Source organism: Falco peregrinus, chromosome W (assembly GCF_023634155.1).
Source record: "Falco peregrinus isolate bFalPer1 chromosome W, bFalPer1.pri, whole genome shotgun sequence".
Lineage (NCBI taxonomy): Eukaryota > Metazoa > Chordata > Aves > Falconiformes > Falconidae > Falco > Falco peregrinus.
The window spans coordinates 23149093-23173122 of record NC_073743.1 but is presented as its reverse complement, the minus strand read 5'-3'; the positions used below and the strand labels follow the sequence as shown (position 1 = coordinate 23173122).

The 24030-nt window shown below is 41.5% G+C and overlaps 1 protein-coding gene across 1 annotated transcript in view; it reads left to right on the top strand.

The window, feature by feature from the left end:
- Positions 1–24030, top strand: part of LOC129783120 (BDNF/NT-3 growth factors receptor-like) — a 262545-nt gene that overhangs the window by 168606 nt on the left and 69909 nt on the right. The gene's annotated exons all lie outside the window — the stretch shown is intronic.

Here is a 24030-nt window from a genome sequence, read left to right as displayed (position 1 = left end):
GCAATCAGACAATAGGTTTGCATACTTTTGTATACTGCCAGCACAGTAAGTTTATATGGTAGCATAAGAATATCACGCAAGATAGCCATGACATAATTTTCAGCTTTCTGGAGCAATGAGTTTCACAGGTATATTATCAAGGCTGCATGCAAAAGTATTTCCTTATATCAGTTCTGAAATTTGTCTCTGTTCAAATTCATTGCTCATTCCCTGTTCTGATAGGACAAGGAAAAGAAAGTTTCTGAATTATCTTCTTAAAACCACTCTGTTTTATTTATTTTTCTCATGTCCCGTTTTTTTCAATAATCTATCCAAAGTTTTTCATACTCTTCAAAAAAGGGAGGATAGAACTTGCTACAATGAATTTTAAATTCTAACAGAGTTATGCAGTTTAGTAGATGTATTAAAAGTGTACACTAAAAAAAATGCCTTTCACTGTGTATAGATGTATAATATCTATGTTATTTCACTGCATAGAGACAATCTGTTTTCATAATGTACTGGTTTTGTATGGGATAGAGTTAATTTTCTTCACAGCAGCTTGTATGGGGCTATGTTTTGGATTTGTAATGAAAACAGTGTTAACACACCAATGTTTTAGCTATTGCTGAGCAGTGCTTCAACAGCTTTAAGGCCTCTCCTGCTTCTCACACTGTCCTGCCAGCAAGTAGGCTGGGGGTGCACAAGAAGCTGGAATGGGACACAGCCGGAACATCTGATCCCAACTGACCAAAGGGATATTGCATACCATATTATGTCATGGTCAGTAATAAAAGCCATAGGGAGGAAGGAGGAAGGGGAGAACGTTTGGAGTTGTGGCGTTTCGTCTCACCACGTAACCATTATCTGTGATAGTGATGCCTAGCTATGCATTCAATCGCCATTATCTTATTGTTGTCAACATGAAATGATTCTCTTCTTCTAGTGAAGTTAGGTTAGTCATGTATCTGTAACTTTGTATTAATGACTGTCCCCTTGAAGGAGAACTAAAAGCCTGATAAGGAGAACAACCTAACCCAGGAAGTGCCAGCAGCCAGTTAATTGCAACAAAGACAAGAAGTCAACAGAATGAGGTTGTAACTAGGGGAAATGTAAAGGCGGCAGGGGGAGATCGCAACCGCCAACTCAATTCATGACTAAAAGACTCACACCCTCACCTCCCTCGGACATGTGTAGTAAATTAAAAATACACTGTAACTTTAAATCGAAGTGAGAGATATATAGACCAACAGAAAACTACCGTGCATAACAAATTATCAATAGTATCTTTTAGGTAGAGTTTGGAAAATACATATGTATAAGTAGATTGCATAAATATTATTCTTGTTCTTCTGAGGTTTGGGCTTGCTTTGTAGAATACCACCTAGCCCCCAGCTTTGTGCAAATCTGTAGTAAAGAAATACCTCGACTCTGTGTGTTGATTAGCTCTTGCACACTGGGTGAACAATTCCATGTTTTGGACAATAGGGTCTTGATTTCCTGGAAATGGCTAAACATCTGCTTGCCAATGAGAAGTAATGAATGAATTCCTTATTTTGCTTTTGCTTTACCTATTAAACTGGCTTAGCTGCCAGGTGGGTTAAACCATGACACGTATTCACATCAATAATGCTTTGTTCCAGGGAATAGGCAGCTCTGGATTAGAATAAGCAGTCACTTCAATTTACTCCAGCACAAATGGACACAACAAAAGGCAACGGACACACACACTCATTTATGTCACCTGAGTCTCTCTAAATATTATGTGAGGCTTTTAGAAGTAATAAACTCTAAGTAGGTGGGCTATTTACTTTCACATACCATCATTAGTGCAAACTGATGGCCGTGGACATACTAGGCCATACTCATATTTTCACCATGCACAGCTGGGACTTCCACAATAACAAAACTAAATATTTTGGCTGAAATTTTTAAAGGCTACTACAGCATTTAGCTACACAGTTGTCAATGGAAATTAATAAAAACTTATGTCTGAACTCTTGAAAGCTTTCAGTGTCCTCATGCTGTTACTTACTGTTTTCTACAGAAAACTTATACTGCCCTCAGCAGAGCCAAACTGTCACTATATCTATCAAAGAAAGGATATGACCTAATTAAGAAATAACTGAATATTAATACAAACTGTAGTCTGTAACTGATCTCTCAGCACCAAGTCAATGTTCTAGCTAATATACTACAGCAGCTTTTAGAAAAAGAGGGTCTTAAACAAGAAGAAAGGACTCCATCATTACACCCAAAATGCTATTTCAGTAGTTAACTATCTTCACACTTACAAAAAATTATCTGATTCCCAGACTGACTGAAGGAGCAACAATGGTAGCACCTCTGTGATAACATATTTAAGGGGTAAAAAATGCTGCCACAACAGCAGCTGGGACAGTGGAATGAGACTATGTGAGAGCAACAACTCTGCAGACCCCAAGGTCAGTGAAGAAGGAGAGGAAGGAGGTGCTCAAGACACTGGAGCAGAGGAGCAGAGATTCCCCTGCAGCCTATGGTGAAGACCATGGTGATGCAGGTTGTTCCTCCTGCAGCCCATGGAGGAATATGGTGGAGCAGACATTCTCACTGCAGCCTGTGGAGGACCCCACGCCGGAGCAGGTGGATATACCCTGAAGGAGGCCCCATGGAGAGGAGCCCATGCTGGAACAGGTTTTCTGGCAGGACTTGTGACCCCACAGGGGAACCCGCACTGGAGCAGTCTGTTCCTGAAGGACTGCACCCTGTGGAAAGGATGCATGCTGGAGCAGTTCTTGAAGAACTGCAGCCCATGGGAAGGACCCATGTTGGAGAAGTTCATGCAGGACCGTCTACCATGGGAGGGACACCCCGCTGGAGCAGGGCAAAAGCATGAGGAGGAAGAAGCAACAGAAACAAAGTGTTATGAACTGTCTGCAGTCCCCATTCCCCATCCCCCTGTGCCACTCAGGGTGAAGAGGTAGAGAAGTGGGGAGTAAAGATGATCTTGGAAAGAAGGGAGGGGTGGGGGGAAGGTGTTTTTAAGATATGTTCTTATTTCTCATTATCCTACTCTGATATGATTGGCCAAGCGGAGCCTGTTTTGCCTGTGAAAGTAATTGCTGAGTGATTTCCCTCTCCTTATGTCAACCTGTGAGATTTTCATCATATTTTTTCCCCTTGTCCTGTCGAGGAGAGGGAGCGATAGAGTGGCTTTGGTGGGCACCTGGCAGCCAGCAAAGGTCAACTCGACACAGTCCTTTGTGGCGCTCAACATGGAGCACGAGGAATTTGAGATAAGGATAGTAATTGGGAGATGTAATGGGCAAAACACGGACTGAACATTGTTAGAGAGTGGAATAATTGTGGAGAATTTTTGTTGTAATTATGGTGAAAGGACAAGTGTTAGAGTATGTGTAAATTGTCCACTTTTATTGGTGTTGTGATGATGTTTTTTGATTTTGATGTGGGGAATTCTTTTTGTTGATGTAAGTGAGGCTTGTGAAGATTGTAGATTGTGTGATGGATGAATGTGCATTTTAATGATAATTTTAAAATATGTGATTCACAGAGGTGAGGGGTGGAATGTATTGGGTTTACATGGCAAAGTTTCGGTAGTGGGTTAAACTTGGCTGGCTGCCAGGTGCCCACCAAGCTACTCTATCACTCTCTCTCCTCAGCAGGACAGGGGGAAGAAAATAAGATGAAAAACTCATGGGTAAAGATAAAGGTAGTTTAATAAAGAAAAACAAAAGCCACATGTAAAAGCAAAGGAAAACAAACAAAAAAATATTCTCTACTTCCCACCAGCAGGCAATGTCCAGCCACTTCCTGGGAAGTAGAGCCTCAGTATATGTAGCAGTTGCTTTGGAAAACAAGTGTCTTAATAACTAATGCCCCCCCCCACACTTTTTCTCTTATCTTTTTTTGCTGAGCATGACATAATATGGTATGGAATATCACTTTAGCCAGTTTGAGTCAGCTGTCCTGGCTATATCCCCTCCCAACCTCTTGCCCACCCCCAGCCTACTGTCCTTTGGGGGTGGGACAGGGTTGGAGAGACAGCATGATGCTGTGAGCACTGCTCAGCAGTAGTCAAAACATTAGTGTGTTATCAACACCCTTCTAGCTACAAATACAAAGCACAGAACTATGAGGGCTGCTATAGAGAAAGTTAACACCATCCCAGCCAGACCCAATACAATCCAGAAAAAATTAGTCTCATGTACTTTTCTGCTACTTTGGTGAGTATATTTAGCTAGCAAATATGACCAATAAAAAGACAGAAAACATCTGCAGAAACAATACATGAAAAATAAGATTACAATGCTGGGAGGATAAACAAAACTGAAAACCAGATCAAGCACCACACCAACATACACAAAACAGTTCCTTGGATTAACTAAATTGACCAGATTGGCTAGATTTACCAGCATTATTAGACTGAGATCTACAGCAACAGAAAAATCCACATGGGGCTGCAGAGACAACTGTAGAAGACAGGCCTTACACAAAAATACTAGAAGAAAAAGACCTCTTCAGTTTCAATGAGTTCAGTAATAGCAGCTCAGCGATCAAATGCTTACCAGAGGCAGCAACTAATAACTTGATATAACATCCCAAAGAATCTGATCCTGCATCCCTGTGATTAAGTGAGCTCCAGGTGATCTCCAGAAGACTAATGGACTTACAAGTGATCTTACCCCACACATAGGACATGCCTTGCTTCCAGGAATTTAACGCACCAGTGGCAATCGCAGCCATCACTTACAGAAACAGTAATGAGAACAAAGTATTTACTTCTCTTTCTAGATTTTCTAATGCTATTTACCAGCTGGAAACAAGAAAGAGGAAGGTGTAGGTGGCCACACTGTATGGATGACCACCAGCTGTGAAAACGGCAAAAGTAAAGCACATCATTTCTCTACACAAAAGGCTCTACTAATACAACTGTGGTAGATGCAACTTAAAAACCTTTGACATAGTAATTAAGTGTGACTTTAAAATTTAAAAGAATCCAGCAATTTTCATCACACATAAATACATTCCAAACACAGTTGGAAAAAATAGTGCTGCAAACATCAAACTAATTGATTGACACTTTTAATATTGTTCTTGGAAAGGATCTTCTAGTTATAGAACACACCTAATTATAATTGTCAACAACAGAAATCACAAAGTTGATGGCATCTAAATTGTAACTGGCCTTTAATCAGCTCATTAATGAACAGATTTAGCAGGGGAAGGGGACAGAATTTTGAGCAACACAGAAGAGCCAGGGGATGCCAATTTATTAGGAACCAACAGGGAAACACATGTGAAATGCCTCAAAGGAATTAGAGTGTGTTCCTCTAAATAGGTGACATGGTTGATAGCCCTGCTGAAGTGCCTCTATACCAATGCATGCGGCATAGGTAACAAACAAAAGAAGCTGGAGGGGCAAGGGTTTCCCTCTATGTAAAAAAAAAAATAATAAAAAAAATGGATTGACCACACAAAGCTGTTTTTGAAAAACAGTGATGAAAAGGTCAAGATCTTATGGGTAAAAAATTAGGGGTCATGCCAACAAAGGAACCTCGTGGTTGGTGTTTACTACAGGACCCCCAATCAAGGGGAGCCTGTTGACAAAGCATTCTTACGTCAACTACAGGAAGCATCGTGCTCGAAGGCCCTGATCTGCCAGGGGACTTCAATCACCCTGACATCTGCTGGAAAAGCAGCACAGCGAGCTGTAAGCAGTCCAAGAGACTCTTGGAGTGCATCGAGGATAATTTCTTAATCCAGGTGATAGACAGCCCAGCCAGAGGAGAACCATTGCCAGACCTGTTGCTAGATTAACTAATTAGAGGGGTCAAGACTGGTGGCAGCCTGGGCTGTAGTAATAATACCCTGGTGGAATTTACAGTCTTGAGGGATATGGGCCAAGTGAAGAGTAAAGTCAAGACCCTGGATTTTAGGAGGGTAAGCTTTCAGCTGTTTAAGGAATTAGTGCGGGGAACCCCCTGGGAAACTGCCCTTGGGGATAAAAGGAGCTGAACAGAGCTAGCAGCTCTTTCAGGACATTTTTCTTAGAGCACAAGAGCTCTCGATTCTCATGTGTAAGAATTGGAGCAAGGAAGGCAGGAGACCAGCATGGCTCAGTAAGGACCTCCTGCTCAAAGTACGGTGCAAGAAGGAAACGCATAAGAAGTGGAACCAGGGATGTGTATCCTGGGAAATATATAGGGGCGCTGCCCAGATGTGTAGGGATGTGATCAGAAAAGCTAAGGCACAGTTGGAGCTGAATATGGCAAGGGATGAGAATAATAATAATAAGAGCTTCTAGAGGTATGTTGGAAAAAAAAAAAAAAAAAAGCAAGTTTAAAGAAAATGTACTATCCCCTGATAAAAAAGACAGGAGAACGAGTAAAAACCGACATGGAGAAAACTGAGGTAGTCAGCATTTTTTTTGCCTCATTTTTCAATGGCAATTGCTCTTCCCACATTTCTTGAGTCCCTGAATCTCAAGGCAGATACTGGGAGAATGAGCTCCCTCCCATCGTAAGAATAGATCAGGTTCAAGACTACCTGAGGAACCTGAACATACACAAGTCCATGGGACTGAATGATATCCATCCCAGGGTCCTGAGGGAATTGGCTGATGCCACTCACTAAGCCACTCTCAGTTATATTTGAAAAGTCATAGCAGTCAGGTGAAGTCCCCAATGACTGGAGAAAAGGGAAATATCCCACTCATTTTTAAAAAGGGTAAAAAAGAAGACCCTGGGAACTACCAACCAGTCAGTCTCACCTCTGTTCCTGCTAAAATCATGGAATATATACTCCTGGAATATATCTCAAAACATATGGAACGTAGGGAAGTGATCAGAAACAGCTAACAAGGCTTCACCAAGGGCAAGTTGTGCCTGAATAATCCAGTGGCCTTCTATGATGGAGTTATATCAATGACATAGATAGTGGATTGAGTTCACCCTCAGCAAATTTGTAAACGACACCAACCTGAGTGGTGCAGTTGATGCCCTAGAGAGAAGGGATGCCATCTAGAGGGACCTTGTCAGGTGGTAGAGGTTGGCCACATATGAACCTCGTGACGTTCAACAAGGCCAAGTGCAAGGTCCTGAACCTGGGTCAGGGCAATCCTCAATATCAGTATAGACTAGGGGATGAACTGATTAAGAATAGCCCTGTGGAGAAGGACTTGGAGATACTGGTGGATGAAAAACTGCACATGGGCCAGCAATGTGCACTTGCAGTCCAGAATGCCAATTGTATCCTGGGCTGCATAAAAAGAAACGTAGCCAGCAGGCTGATGGATGTGACTCTCCCCCTCTACTCTGCTCTCGTGAGACCCCATCTGGAGTACAGCTTCCAGTTCTGGAGTCCCCAGTACAGGAAAGACATGGACCTGCTAAAGTGAGTCCAGAGAAGGTGCCAAAAAAATGGTCAGAGGGCTGGAACACCTCTCCCATGAAGAAAGGCTGAGAGAGTTGGGGTGGTTCAGCCTGGAGAAGACTCCAGAGTCATCTTATTGCAGCCTTTCACTACTTAAAGGGGTCTTATAAGAAAGACAGAGAAAGACTTTTTACCAAGGCCTGTAGTGACAGGACAAGGGGCGATGGTTTTAAACTGAAAGAGGGTAGATTTAGATTGGACATAAGGAAGACATTTTTTATGATGAGGGTGGTGAGACACTGGAATAGGTTGCCCAGAGAAGCTGTGGATGCCCCATCCCTGGAAGTGTTTAAGGTCAGGTTGGACAGGGCTGCCCCATCCCTGGAAGTGTTCAACGCTAGGCTGGATGGGGCTTTGAGTAACCTGGTCTAGTGAAAGATGTCCCTGCCCATGGCAGGGGTGTTGGACTAGATGATCTTTAAAGGTTCTTTCCAACCCAAACTATTCTATGATTCTAAGTTTCTCACTGAAAGTCATGAGATCTACAGGGCACGAGGACAGATGTGCAGGTCAGTAGGTCTGGACAGACTGGCACATCAGATCACCCAAGAAACCTACTTCACCAGACAGAAAAGCCCTCTAGGAAAATTGGAGTGTCTTATGCATGTTGCTTTTTTTTTACTATTGATTGTGCAGGACCGAAGATGAGCATCCCCTTTTCCTATGGCTCTGCTCTACGAGATACTCTCCAGGGATGTCATCAGGGAAGCCTTAGCTTGTCTTACAAATGTTACTGATTTCCTTCTACTTTCAGGCAGAACAGAAAACATTTGTATAACAGATATCACAACCACTATCTGGTACATATCTTCAAAGTGGTAAGCACTGTAACCAATAAATCCTCACAGTTTGTCCTCCATGAGATACATATTTCTATTATTCCTGTTTTGGGGGCAGCAAAAAGAGTTCTGCATGGCTTGCTGATTTGCCCAGCAATGCAGGCAGGATCTTTGTCAAAGTCACAACTAGGAGTTGGGAGGGACTGCTAGCCCTTGCCACCAAACAATAGAGCCTCTTGACTTATATCTCTCTTCTAGCTACAGGATAAATGGTGGCTATAAAGCAGACCACTGTGTCATGGACACATTTGCACTGTCTGCTGCTCAGATTATGTGTCCTGTCATAAAGAATGATGAATTTATGGCCTCTCAGTATGCTGTGAGTTCTGCGTTACAATCATTTGACACATGTTGGGGTTGCGATTGTGAAAGTTGCCCGTTTACAATTTTCATTGGCATTATCACAGCTAGTTGTTTTAAAAGCAACCCTTGAGCTTCCTGATGTTCGACTTGTTGCAAAATATTCTGAAGCCAATCAATCAAGTTAGTATTAAAGTTAGTGACTCTCTAGGACCCTGCAAGACTGTGGCAAGACTCCCGCATCCGGACTGCCTTAATAGCCATCTCATTCATTTGCAAACAGTTGTCCCTGGGATACCTTGCCTGAGTCACAGAATCGGCACAGTTAATTGCTCCAGCCAACTGCTCATAGTTAACAGCAATTCCCCGATTAAGGTTTTCAGTCAAGACCACTACACATAGCTCACAGAAATCAAATAACCACATCATATACTGTATCAGTTAGTACCATACAAAGCAATAACTTACAATCATGCAGTGTGAGTGTATAAGGCTCTGCCATCACTTCAAGAAGGGACATAGCAAATGTATTATAAATCCTCCCTTCCCGCACTGCTTTGCTTAACCCTTTAACAGCCTCGTATTGCACAGGCTGCCACTCTGCAGGTTGATTTGTCTGACAAAATACTGAACATGCCCTAGCGACTCCCAAAACCCATCACTTAAGTGTTTCCCACTTGCATTCCTGCCACCAATCCCTCAGACCCCCTTTCACCCTCCCCAAAAATACAATCAATGCATCAGGAGAGACAAGGGGGTGGGGGAAAGGTCTAGCTCCTTTTCCAGATCTATAGGACCTGGATCAAAAGGTTTATCAGTGTCAATAAAATCATTGTCCGAGTTGTCCTGTTCCCGTGCTTGGTCCTGTGTTGTGAGGGTCGCTGCAGTCAGTGACAGAAGCTTTGGGGGCAGAGGAGGTGTGGACGGAATCGCCATCGCTGACGGTGTCTTGAGAAGAGTCGCGCTGTCGGTGGAATTTACAGCTTCCTCTGGTTTAGCACCGTTAGTAGAATTAGTCCACACTTGGCAAAGAGTAGTCAGAATTTGCCACCAAGGTGCTAAATGCATTCCCGACATGGAGTTCCCCTCTGCGGCAGCATCATACAATTGTCTGCTGACCGCTTTAATTTCTTTCAAAGTCTCTAAAGTTTCTTGACTGCTCGCCTGTCTCAATGAGTACAGGTTTCTAAAGCTTCTTAAAATTTCTTCAAATATTTAAAATCTCTAAGGTTTCTTGGCTGCTCACCTGTCTCGATGCATACAGGCGTTATCCTCGGGGTTTAGGTTGTCCGCCTGGTCCAGACAGCAAGACACTCGTTCAGCCAAGCCGTCTCCTCCGGAACGCAGCCCTCTTCCACGAGCTGTCTTTTTTATCAACCTGTTCCGTCCTTATTCTTCCAAGGCTTCGGAACACCACCATAGGGGTCACCATTTGAGGAGACTGAGGCACGGACTCCTTGATCTGACTAGAAGACCCTTTATGAGTCCATATACGTCTCTTTCTGGGGACGAAGCCTGATTCCCCGTTACAGATTTCCCACAGCTCACCTCTCAACTCCGGAGGGATTTATGGCCGGCTCCTGCTTCCTTTCAGCAGATCATTCAAAGTTCTGTGGGATTTGCTGCATGTCGCTCAGTTAGGCGATTCGAGAGCCCTTCAGGTTAGACCCTTAAACGGATCACGTCGGGGTCACCAATTTGCGGCGAATGAAGAGACGGGACGCAGCTTGATGCAAGCAAATGTCCATTTATTAGTGATTTTCTTACAAATATATACGTTTCTACCTTCTACATATTACACACTGATTGGTTAAATCTTAAGCGTAAAAAACACTGATTGGTTGATATTTAAGGCACACCGTTAGAACAATAGGAACTTACTAGTTTATCTTGACATAGCAATAATTTCTATTCCAAGGTTAGGGAGTTTCTTTCTACGCGGCTTTCTTGATTACATATCGGCGCCATCCGTTCCCTTATCTGGCTACTTGTTTCTCTGTCCGTCTGGTTGCCTCCTCAACTGTGACGGCTCAGGGGTCTGCAGTTAGCTTGTTCCATTGCTCCCAGGGCTTGTGCCCTACAAGTTCTAACAAGTCTCTATTCATCAGGCTATCAGTACTTGGACTCTTGTCCTTGAGGCCTTGTCCTACATCAATGGACCTCTAAGCCCTCAAAAGCAGATTCCCAGGTAACACTGCTAAGTAGCTCCCAGAGTAGCTTAAAGATCTCTTGAAATCCAGGATAACAACTCTGCTGACCTTTTTTCTCATTATACCAAAAATTTTAAACTCAGCCATTTCATGATCACTGTGGCCAAGACAGACACCTACTATGATGTCTCCTATGAGTCCTCTATTCACAAACAAAAAGTCTAGGAGGGCATCTTCCCTAGTTGGCTCACTGAGTACTTGTGAAAAGAATTAATCTCCTACAAACTTCAAGAATTTCCCAGATCTGCTTGTCACAGCAGTACGGTATTCCCAGTTGATGTCTGGGAAGTTGAAATCTCCCATAAGGACAAGGGCTGCCAGATCAGAGATTTCTCCTAATTGCCTATAGAATAACTCATCAGTGTTAACATCGTGGCTGAGTGATCAGTAGTGGACACCCACTATGACATCAGCTTTGTTTTCCATCCCCCTAATCCTCACCCAGAGGCTCTCAACCACATCATCCCTAACTGTAAGGGCTGTACAGCCAAACCTCTCCCTGACATACAGTGCAACTCCTCCACCTTACCTGTCCTTTCTATGCCTCCTGAACAGCCTGTAGCCTCCATCCCAGCATTCCAGTCATGGGACTCATTCCACCAAGTCTTGCTAATACAATTGATATCATAGCTCTGGGAACTAACCAACACTTCCAGTTCTTCCTGCTTGTTCCTTATACCATGTATGTTGGTGTATAAGTGTTTCAGATACACTCCTGAGCCCTCCATGCTCCCTGGAGCACTGTAAATGTTCCATTAGCATTGCCACCCTCAGGTTGTTCCATGTCAACCCTTGGCTTACCTACTGCATTCCTGTTGGTATCCCCTTCCTCTATCGATTCTAGTTTAAAGCCCTCTCTTGATCAGCCCGGCCACCTTACACCCAAAGATGCATTTTCCCCATCAGGACAGGTGGATCCCATCAGGCACCATCATACCTTGTGCCTCAAAGGCTCTTCCATGCTTTAAAAACCCAAAGTTTTGGCAGAGGCGCCAATCCTGGAGCCAGATATTGATGTCTTGGGCATACCTGTTTCTTCTAAAGTCTCCCCCCATTACTGGGCGGATTGAGGAAAACACTGCCTGTGCTCCTGATTTTTTTAGCATTCTTCCCAAAGATCTGAAATCTTTTTTAATCGACCTCAGACTTTTTGTTGCAACATCATTAGTACCCACATAAAAGAGCAGGAATGGATAGTAGTCTGAAGGTTGTGTTAAGTTCTTCAGTCTTGTGGTGACATCCCTATTTGGGCCCCAAGGAGGCAGAAAACTTCCTTGAAAAGAGGGTCCGGCCTGCAAATGGGTGCTTCCATTCCACACAGGAGGGAGTCACCTATGACTATAACTTGCTGTTTCTTCTTGGCACTGGTCTTAATTCAGCTCTTGTTGTGAGGGGTTCATCTTTCTGATCTTGGCAAGACTGTTTGCATAGGTTCCTCCTCTATCTCATGTGCTTCATCTACCATACCCAGGGTCTTGTACCTATTCTGTAAGGGTATCTTAGAGGGTAAGGAGGGTTAAATCTTAGGTTCTTTAGTGTGATGTGGAATGTAGATAAGCTTTCAGCTCTTTATAAACATTTCAAACTTACTGAAGCAAGGTTAAAAACAAGAACGAAAAATAATTAATAAATTGTTGGCCACAAGCTGGAACCAATGTTGTCAGGTTCATACATTCATGTACAGTTTTTATTTAACATTTTATGTACATGTGAAATGCCTTTTATGTTTGATTGTCAAGTAGTCATTTGTGTTTGTTCCTTTGTATTATTTTTTCTTTGACCTTTTTTAAAAGCGTGATTTCTCATATTTTATTTTTGGGTTTTTTTAGGTTTTGTTTTATTTAATAAGATTCTACTGGATGTGTAAATGAAATAAAGAAAAGATGAGAGAGGGGCTGTTGAACTTATTTATGAAAGTTGCATGTTGCACACTAGGGAGTGGACAGCATTCTTACCCAATGAAGTGCCACCTCCCTTGGACTTCTCATTTAGGCATTGGTTGTGTTTGGAGAACTCTAGAAGTACATTCAAATCTGTAGCTGATTTTGCAACAGCAGGGTAATGTCAAACTCTAATGCAGCTATAAAACTCAAGAAAGTCCAGAAATAAACTATCACACTCTTTTATATTGTCTTGTTCTTACTGTGTCTTCAAAATTACATTGAGAAGAAATTATGTTGTTTGACATTTTATTTTCTGTTTGAATTTAACTGGAAAGATGTTGCTTTTTATAAATAGTATTTATCAAAGATTAACTGCAAAGTTGCTTTTATTTTATTACATTAGAGGCTCTGGAAAACTCTTCTACATGTTTAATCTGAATGTGTGTGTAATTCTATTGATTTCAATGGGAATACTTGCATACTTAAAGTTAACTTCTTTTATGTTTTCAGAATATGTCCTTAAATCCTAAAGCAGTAAATTGCAGAGTTGGCCCTGCAAATCTTATTTATGTATGTGGCTGTATTGGGTCTGGCTAAGCCCCATAGCAGCCCTCCTAGTGCTGTGCTTGTATTGGTGTTTTGTATTGTATTGTATTGTATTGTAGAAAGGTGGCAATAACACACCAGTGTTTTGGCTACTGCTGAGCATCAAGGCTGCCTCTCCAACATTCCCCCCTTCACCACCAGGCTGGGGATGGGCAGGATCTTGGGAGGTGACATAGCCAGGACAGATGACCCAAAGTGACCAAAGGGATATTGCATACCATATGATGTCTGCTCAGATATAAAAGCTAAGAGAGAGGAGGAGGAAGGGGGGGGATTTATTATTTACATTTGTCTTCTGGAGCAACCGCTTACATGTACTGAAGCCCTGCTTCCCAGGAAGTGGCTGAACATCACCTGCTGATGGGAAGTAGAGAATAACATCTTTTGTTTTCCTTTGCTTCTGCATGCAGCCTTTGCTTTTGCTTTATTAAACTGCCTTTATCTTGACCCACAAGTTTTTTTTCAGTCTTGTTTTCTCCCTCCCTGTTCTGCCAAGGAGGTGAGTGATAGAGCCGCTTGGTGGGCACCTGGCATCTAGCCAAGGTCAACCCACCACAGTGGCTCCATTGACTTTACCAGAAAGATTATGGAGAGTATGAATTGTATGCATAAAGGGGGCAATACTGTGTGTTAGTGCTTTTGGGTTTTGAACCACTGTCATCACTTACACGTCCAGTTAGGCAGTACTTACTCAATACAGTCCATACTTTTGGGTAAGGGTACAAATCTTTAGTAGGCTAAAATGCTGAGTCTGATCCAAGAGCAAGAATAGCATATTATACTGTTGGTCCTGCAGACTATATACTTACATGCATACTTAACTGTTCAGAGGAGAGTACTAAGTGAAGTTAAACAAAGGTACAAGCATTTTGCAATAACAGGGACTACATTTAGACATAATGTTAGAAATTAATTTTCATGCTATTTACCTATCCAGTCTTTATCATTTTATCTTTTTGATTTATGAAATTGTTATAAGAAAGATGATGGTTGTTGGTGGGATATTTTTTAACAGAAAGTTAGTTACAAAAACTAACAGCAAAAGTCTGAGATAAATCTATATATTTCTATTAATTTTTATTACATTTCTGATATTTGGTTTGATTATAATTCCTTACAATTATGTTCAGTAAAAAGGAAGAGATGGTATTGCCTTGTTTCTTTTGAGATTGCTTTTCATTGTTTTAGCTTTTTTAATTCCATCATTTTCACTCTTCCACTGAAACATTCTTGTCTATTTATTATTTTTTGCAGCAATTTTTTTCAGCGTACACTGTCCTTCTCTTTCTGCAGTACTGTATATTGTATCTTTTTTTTCCTTCTGTCCTGATTCTTGTTCTTTCTCCATAAACTTATTCTTGCTTCACCTTTTAAGACTAGTACTCCTTTGACTTTTTCCTTATGTTCTCTGCAGTCTCTCACATCCAAACTCTTTCTTCCTGCTGTGCTCAAGTTTTGGGGATCTCTTTATTAGTAAAAAATATGTCCATATTTGCATTCTTCTGGGCCAGTACAGTGAGATATTTCCTGCAATTGATTAGGGAAGGAGATCTGCAGGTGCTACAGTGCTTTCTTCCCTTCTCCCAAATCTGTCCTAAAGATGTGTTCTCCTCCCCATATTAAAGAAGAGAGCAGAGCTGTAAGTCTAGTGATGACCTAGGAATCATGGTGTCTTTGGTCACCCTGCACATAGCATGGTGATTTGAGGACCAATGTCAGCAATTAAGGATATCCATCATAGTCACTCATTGAAATTAGATGTCAATGAGTGTTCTGCTGTTCCTCAGAAAAATATTGGGAATGTCTGCCTTTTTTTCCTCCCTAAGTCTATATGGACATGGTCTTTTTTTTACAGAGATAACAACTTTCTCTTCTGCTCACCAGTTCTCCTTTAACTTTCTTTTAATTTTTTTTTCAGACTTTTTGCTTATCAATAAATCTCTCCCCCTGTTTAAATAACTTCTGATGCCACTGGGCTGATTCTAAATCAATAATGAATCATTTAGATCAGCAATATGTGAAGTAAAGTCAGTGAAGGTACATGGAGCATAAATTGGACCTTGAGCAGTGCTTGACACAGTAGTCCAGATTCCAGTCTTATATTATGCTGAAATAAAGTTGACATAATTCAGTTATGTATTCATTTTTGTTTTGGCAGGGAAAAGACAAACTTGCAGAGTTGGGATTTGACAGATGACTTTTGAAACATTTTATTTTATTAGGCAGTTCTTTCTGATTCATAATATTTATATGCATAAATGTGAACAGCTACTGATTTGGGATTTTGACACAATTTTTAAAATTTATTTTGCACCACTTCGCAGTTCATCTTTATGGTATAGGAGTAAGTAAGGTTGAACTTTCAATAGTTTAGCATGTACCAACATGGTATTTTAGATTTTATGTAATCATGGAGGTAAATTTAATAAAACACAACAGATATATGCACCACTGAAATGCATATGTCACCGAAATCTGGAATCAAACCTCTTAACACCAATGTAGTTTTAAGAAGCAGGCACTCCTTTATTGCAGCGCTGGGTGCTCAGTGGCATCTCCACAAATCAAGCACACCTGTGTAGATTTCATCGTTACATTTATACACAAAATTACAAGGTCTTACACTCCCAGTTACAATGATTGGTTAGTAATTTGCATATAATTATAATATCTGCTGTGTCATCCTCTTCTGTTACTATGCTTGCGCAGGGGAAGGGTCTTCACCTGGGAAAAGGTCCTGACCTGTGGGCATGATTTTTAGTATTATAATGAAGGTAGTTCACTTCAGGACACCTTAAAAGTAAGTTTTGTTGCCAAGTTGGACGGCTGGATATCGGCCTTGCCAAGCTGTCTAATAACTCATCCTATACACAATAGAACCTAGGTGCTCTGGTTATGGTCTAGAGAGTAAGGTTATTATGATCTATAGAATAAGGACTTCAAGTAACACAGTCTCGGATAACAAGCAGCACAGCAACTTATACATCATTGGTTAATAAGTGCTAACCTAATTCTGACATGGAGGTTAACTCCTTAAAATCAAGATGCTCCTATAGCTGTTTCACAAACACAAAATGTAGGAAGATTCAGTAAAACTTTAAGACAATTTGCAACACACACATATATATATTAAAAAATACATAATATTCTTACATTTTTTATTAGTTCTTTTTATATTAGCCGTTCAGTGCACTATTACTTAATGCAAATATTCACAGAAACTTATGGATTACAGCACATGTTTTGTTGCCAATTATGTCTCAATGCATATGTTTAATGATTGATGGAAGAAGACTATGTGTTCCTAAAATTTTTTCTTTTCAGTATGTGGAAAAAGCCTCTTAAAGCTAAGGGAGCTAAACTAACATGGAGATTATAGTACCCGCTAGCTCCTGTTTTTCAGCTTGATTGTAAATGGCATTGCTTATAACTGTAGAGATTCTGATCTGCCCAAATGATGTTGGTTTACAAAGGGCTCAGTTAAAGAATTCCTGACCTCTCTAAACTGAGACTCAAACTAAGAATCATGCAGGAATCATTTACATGGTAAAAGTTGCTGAGCATTCAGGATTTTATATTAAAAAGTTTTTATACTGCTTCACTGAGCAGTAGTCTATGAAATGTTTAAAGGCAGAGGTGTTGTTTTTTAGTTTGCCAGACATGAAACTAAAATAAATGCATATATCTAATGTTCTACAAGAAGGGGCTTATTTATGCTAGAATTTACTTTAAGTTGACATTTAATATATTCAGAGAAGAACTGAGACAAGCTGTTGAGCAGTTTGACAGGTGGATTAACTTTCAAATGGTTTGTAAAGTTGGAAGCCATTATTAGACAAATAAAAAGTCTTCTTTCTGAAACCTTTCTAATCCAGCCCTCCTTTTCCTGTTGTATATTTAATATTCACAATAATTTGAAAATTATTCATGGATTGAGCAGCTTAATATTTTGTTCAGTTTTGTTTCAAAAAAATAACCTAAAAGCTTACCTGAAGCTTTTTCCTTTCCTTTATTCTTGTTCTTCACAGTCCTCTGGCTTCTTTCAAATTTTCAGTTGATCTGTCTTTCCTTCTCTTCTGGTTTTTTTTTTGTTCAATATCCTCTTATCTGATGTGCTGTAGGCTCTCTTCCCCATAGGGTACAAATGTGCATGGTCTCTAAATATCTTTTTGAAGGGCTTTGCCATGGTTATGTGATGGTGTAAGGTATTCCAGAGTATAATGTAGGCCCACATTGTGCCAGATTTAGTCATCTGATCTCTGAAGCAAGCATTCATGGATCGTTGGAAGTGCTGAGAACTATAAATACAGCATTATAGGGAGCACAGAGAACATTGGTACTATGTATTCCACACATTACACTGTCCATTTCATTGTTCCACTTCAATGGAAATGTGTATGATGAAACTTTGAAGCTGGTTTCCATTTATTCTAGTTCTCTTTTGTGTGTATAAATACAATCTGCTATGAAAATAGAAATAGATTCAGTAATTGAAAGTAGATATAGCTATTTTTTTACACAAGCATCTAAGTTGTATGGTCAGACTTGTAGAAGAGGTTTCTGTCTTTTAATGAAACCTCAGGGTTAACTGGAAGATATTCATATTTATACATTAGAAATCATTGTTTCAGAAATTTAGCCATTCATCAAAAAAGATAGATTGAAAGAGTCCACATTAGGGTATATATTTCTTTGATATGGACATGCAATTTCCTTCTAATTTTAGCAACAGCTGATAGCATCCTTCAGTGATTCTGTATATATTTTTGCAACTGCAAGGACTCAGTGTAGTGGATAAGCACATGTCCTGGCTTGCAGTAGAGTCACAGGCAATATTGATCCGAACTGTTTTCATTTCAAAGAGGGCAATCCCCTGTAAATCCCAGGGACAGCAACTCAGTAGTGTTACTGAGCTCAATTTTATTACTAAATTATGGCTCAATTTTAAATGAAAGACTCCCCTCATCACATATACATTTTAACTGTAGCTTCTTTCGTTGGCTGGAATGATAAGAACTACCACTTAGTCATGGCCTTCTTGTGATGATTTCGATGGCCTTCCTTTCCTATACATCAGCATTTTTTTCCCTTGGGAGTTGAAATAATCTCTTTCCAGGTAAAGAGTCACACTTTATCACTCTTAATCTCCATGTTTAAAAAAAGGGTGAAGTTCCATAAGCTTCTTCAAAAGGAAGAGTAAAATTTATCATAATTGCTTTTCCTTCCTAAAGAGGTTGCCAAGTTTCCATTCCCTGTTGCTACATCATACTTCATTGGAATCCAGATATATGTATAAACCTCTTGCTGTTAAAGTAAAATACCCTGAGATCCAGGTGAAGTTGTTACTTTTTATTTGGAGGTGATGGCATTGGATCTAAGAGCTCATGTTCCTAACTATGGAGCTCTAACATTTTTTGTTCCTAGGTTCTGAACTTTGCCCAAGCTGAGGGCAGTTGTAACCACTAATGATTTGTAGATAGCCCACATGATATCAGTTTGATTAGTGATTGCCAGAGAACAGATACTCGTGCCAGGAAATGGCAGCTTTTGGCAGACTGAGCAGAGAGGCCGAGGATTGATGGCATAAAGTTACCCGCCTCCAAGGCACGACCACCCCTCACCAAGCATGCGCTTTCTATTTCTTATCAACTATGTCTTTAAATGAAAGTGAGAGAAGTTTACACCAATCAATAATGAAAGAATGTGTGACTAGAGTCACTCAAGCTCCACCTGAGAGTAAAGAAAAGTATAAAAAGTAAATGAATGAGGGGGGGAAGTTAGGGAAGACTCCATTGTAACTTCTGGCATCAGTCAATGGGCTGAACCTGTCTTCTCCTCCATAGGGACACCTATTGGGTAAGAACTTTGTCTTATGCACGCTAACTCATGCTAGCTGTTATTAGTGATTAATGTTTTGATTGTATATAATTTGGTTGTATATTGTTTCAAGCTTGTTTTTGCAGGCAGTCCCTATCACTGGCAATCATGAATCTTAACTTGTCACAATTTTATAATAAAGAGTGTTATTCCGTAAACTGTTAGTGTGAGTCCTTTGTGGGCGCTAGCAGTTGCCGGCAGCGGGTAACACATTCAAATAAAGTGGGAAGACCCGCTGAGGGGTTCCCCTGATGCTGTTGGCATGTTTCCCTGAACAAGTCAGTCAAATTGCCCTCCAATCCAGCGGGAGTGTTCAGTGAAGGGTCCCTGTAAGGGGATGCTGACAGACTGGCTGGGCACAAGGCTCTCGGCTTTCCTGGGGCACTGATAGACAGATCAAAAACCCGGGGTTGGGAAAATATCTCTCTCTCCCCCCTGCCCCCCCCCCCCCCCCCCCATTTTCACGTGATAGATATTTAACTTACATTTTTTAAAAAAGAACACAACAAGAAAAAACAACCCCCTCCCTTCCGTAATGAAACTATTTCCTTCCTTTAAACACTCCCTGATTTATTTCTTAGAGTTCAGAGGCACTGTCTACAGGACTGTCCTATCCAAGAAAATCAACTGAAAACATGACATGGAAAGCTATAAGAATGCTCAGAGACCTGAGGAAAAACTGGAAGAAATGAGATTTAATTTATCCTAAAGAAGAGATGAGATGTCTGAGGAGGTGCACGACAACAGCCTTCAAGACTGTTGCATAAGGAAAGAAACAATATTTATTTCATGTCTACACTGGACAGGAATTAAATGTTAGGAAGACTTCCTCAGGCATTGGAATTGTTCATAAATTGTAGAGAAATTTCCACTTCTGGAGAAGCCAAGTTAGGTAAATATCTGTCAGGAAAGATACATAGTTGATACAGGCTTAGGACAGGGAATAATCTCCCATGTCCCCTTCCAGCCATAATCTTTCATGATGCCAAAAAGGTAGACCTTGAGAATTCTTACAACAGATACTTTGGTCTCCTCAAATGCTGATTTATCTATTCAGAATTGAATGAGGCTTGTACCTGAACAAAAGTATAATAGATATAATTAAACTACATACATTTCACTGCATTAGCAGTGGTTCAGTCAGGAGAGAAGCACATCAGTAACGCATGAATCCACAGTTTATAGTGAATTACTGCTATTAGAATACAACTTATTTAATTGCATTCTTCATATACAATTAATTTCAGGGTTTCATTTCCTTATCTTAATTGCTTCTTGGGCCTCTGGTTTACAGAAGATAAGGAGGAGTGGGAGCCCCTTATTGTTTTGTGAGTGGGTACGGTTGTGTGACTGTGTGTAAGGGTGTGACTGAGATGGAACTCAGTTCCGAAGCGAGTGCGGAGGTCTTTTAACCGCGGTTCCAATATCCCGCAAGGGGCTTGGCCGGTGAAGGATCGAAGCGATCGTTCTAAGTGTTCGTGGGTGGGATAACACTCGCAAGACACCTTTAGATACAGGCACAGCCAGGAGTTTGGAGGTTTTTGTATAAAAGGTTCCAGTAATGGGTCAGGGGCAAAGCAGATCCTTAGACTTGGAAGGTTCAAGGAGGGGCCTCTGGTTTAAAAGGGGAGGAAAATTACCAGACATTCCACTGGATAGTCCCTTACAGCTAATTTTAAGATACTGGAATAGCTTCAGAAGCACTAAACATAAGGACAAGGCGAAAATGATTCAGTTTTGTATGGTTAAATGGCCAAAAGAACCCTTAAGACCCCACGTATTTTGGCCGATGTTTGGGTCCATGGAGGACTGGGTCTGTCAGGCTTTGAACATTTATGTTAATAGCAGAACACCTGTGGATCCGGAAGAGAGCAAGTATGCTGCGACCTGGTTGGGACTAACGGAAGCACCTGCCACTCGGATATTTAATTTAACTACTAAAAGGGAGGGTGAGGAAGATAAGGAGGAGTGGGAGCCCCTTGATAATGTACCCCCTCCATATAACCAACCCTCCCCAACTGCACCAAGCCCTAGCCCATCCCCACCTGCCCGAAGGACAAGGACAGGGAAAGGGAACAGGAAGGAGCTGAGGAGCAGAGGGGTTTATACCCGTTGCGGGAGGTACCCTTGGGAGGTAACCAGGGAGGAACAGGCTTTGTGATGGTGCCCCTCAATACGTCAGATGTGAGGAATTTTTAAAAAAGGAAAATGGGTAATTTATTGAATGATCCTCTAGGGGTCGCAGAGAGATTAGACCAATTCCTGGGACCCAACACGTACGTGGGAGGAAATGCAGTTGATTTTGGGGTTCCTCTTCACCACGGAAGAAAGGGGAATGATTAGGCAAGCGGGAATGAGAATATGGGAGAGGCAAAATCAAGCCGGACCGCCCGGAGATACAAAATGGCCGAATGTGGACCCTAACTGGGGCCTTCAAACGGTGGCAGGACGACAGAACATGAGGGATCTTAGAACTATAATAATTCAAGGTGTCAAGGAAGCGGTACCGAGGGGACAGAATATTAAAGCCTTCAATGAACACCAAAAGAAAGAGGAGTCCCCAACGGAATGGCTGGAAAGGTTAAGGACAAGACTCCAAATGTATTCTGGCCTGGATCCAGATTCACCCGGGGGGGTGGGGGGGGGCGCTATTGAAAACTCAGTTTGTGGCAAAATCATGGTAGGATATACAGAAAAAGATAGAGAAACTGGATGACTGGCAAGACAGGGGATTGGAGGAATTGTTGCGAGAGGCTCAAAAGAAGACAGAAAGCTAAAGCAAAAATTTTTGTGGCTGCTATCAGAGAAAGCCAGAAAGGAGGGGGAAAAGGAAAAGATAAGGGAGGTAGCTTAGACAACAGACCGAAAAAGAAGGACGGGAACTTACCAGCTTGTTATTATTGTGGGATGAGAGGACACTTGCAGAGAAACTGTTGGAAGCGACAGAAAAATGAGAAAATGTTTAAGGAAGATTAGGGGTGTCAGGGGCTATACCTTCTGGGGACCCAAACATCGACAGAGCCCTTGATAAAGTTATTAATAGGTCCCCACAAGGAAGAAGTTTTGTTTCTGGTAGATACGGGGGCCGAAAGATCGACTATCCAGAATATACCAGATGGACTCAAAAGGAGGAATAAGCAAATGTCCATGGTAGGGGCAAAAGGGGAATCCTTCCCTGTGTCAATACTGGAAAATGTTGAGGTAGAATCTGAGACCTATGTGGGTCTTAATGATCTTTTACTTGTTCCAGAAGCAGAATATAACCTATTGGGGAGGGATTTGATTATCAAAATGGGCTTAAAGCTTAAAGGGGAAAACAGAAAAGTCTGGTTACATACATTAACAAAAGAAGATGAGGGAGATATAGATCCCCGGGTATGGTATAAGGAAGGGGAATTGGGAAAGGAGTCTCCTAATCTGTTTGGACAAACTTTGGAAAAATATTACAATCTTATGAGACAGAGGGGGAAGTGATGTTACTACAATATGTGGATGACCTACTAGTGGCAGGAAAAACCGAGGATGATGTGTGGAAAACCACTGTTAAACTATTCATTTTTGGGGGAGAAAAGGGACTGAAGGTGTCAAGAAAATATAATACCGCGTTTTGGGTTGGTAGGGAGTATTGACTCTGACCAGAGGACACATTTCACATCTAAAGTGTTATGGGACTTAACCACAGCCCTGGGCATTAAATGGGAATATCATACTCCCTGGCATCCACAAAGTTCAGGACGAGTTGAGAGAATGAACCAAACGATTAAACAACAATTGGCCAAATTAATGATTGAAACCCAACTGTCTTGGATAAGATGTTTGCCATTGGCATTATTGAACTTTTGGACTATGCCCCACGGTGAAACAGGTATCTCATCTCACTATATGAGATGTTATATGGGATGCCGTATTCCCAAGGAATGTCATTGGACTATTCTTTGATAGAGAATTATGAGAGCCAGAAGTATGTAATTATGATAAGGAAGCAATTACAACAACTGAGGGAAAAGGGACTTAGCACAAAACGCCCCGTTGGGGTTTGCTATTCATGAAATACAACCAGAAGACAAGGTCTTCATAAAAACCTGGAAGGAAGAATCATTAACTCCTCGATGGGAGGGACTGTACCTTGTTTTACTTACTACTGAAACAGCTGTGAGAACAGCAGAAAGAGGTTGGACCCATGCCTCCAGGGTAAAGGGGCCAATAAATACCAAAGCTTGGAAGGTTGAATCCACTCCTGGGGAACTGAAACTGAGGCTGAAGAGGGACGGACTAATGCTCCAGCAACGTGGCTCTGCATGAATTAAAGGGCACCAGATAAAGAGAACAAGCCTAAAGGGAGGAAAGGGAGAAGGCAAGACCGGGGCAGGACCCTCCACTGCGGTGTGTATAGTCTACCGAGGGAGGCAACCCCTATGGGTATTGACTACCGAGCGAGAGGGCCTCGACTGGACTTCTCCCGCACTAAGGTTACACTGTTCTGAGAAAATAATATAAGAACCCTTTTAAACCATATAATTAGTTTTCCAGGAGCCAGATCACCCTGAAAGGCTGAACGGTAACACAAGCCCAGATCGATCCTGAAGGCGGCCCAACCCCTTGATCGGAGGCGTTTTCCATACCCTCAAGATTGGACGGCGCAAGGGATAAGACATGCTATACTTCCTGGTATTGTTTTTACAAGGACAACTGAGACATGGGTATGAATGGAAAAATAACTTTTTCACTCTGGGGGAGGAGGTGGTCAAGGCCTTTAACCTTAGTATTAGGTTGCAAGCTGTCCTTGAGGTTATAACCAGCCAAACAGCGACGGCTTTGGATCTCTTGGCTGATCAGTCCACCCAGATGAGGGACGCCATCTTTCAACATAGAATGGTTTTAGATTATTTACTAGCGGAAGAAGGG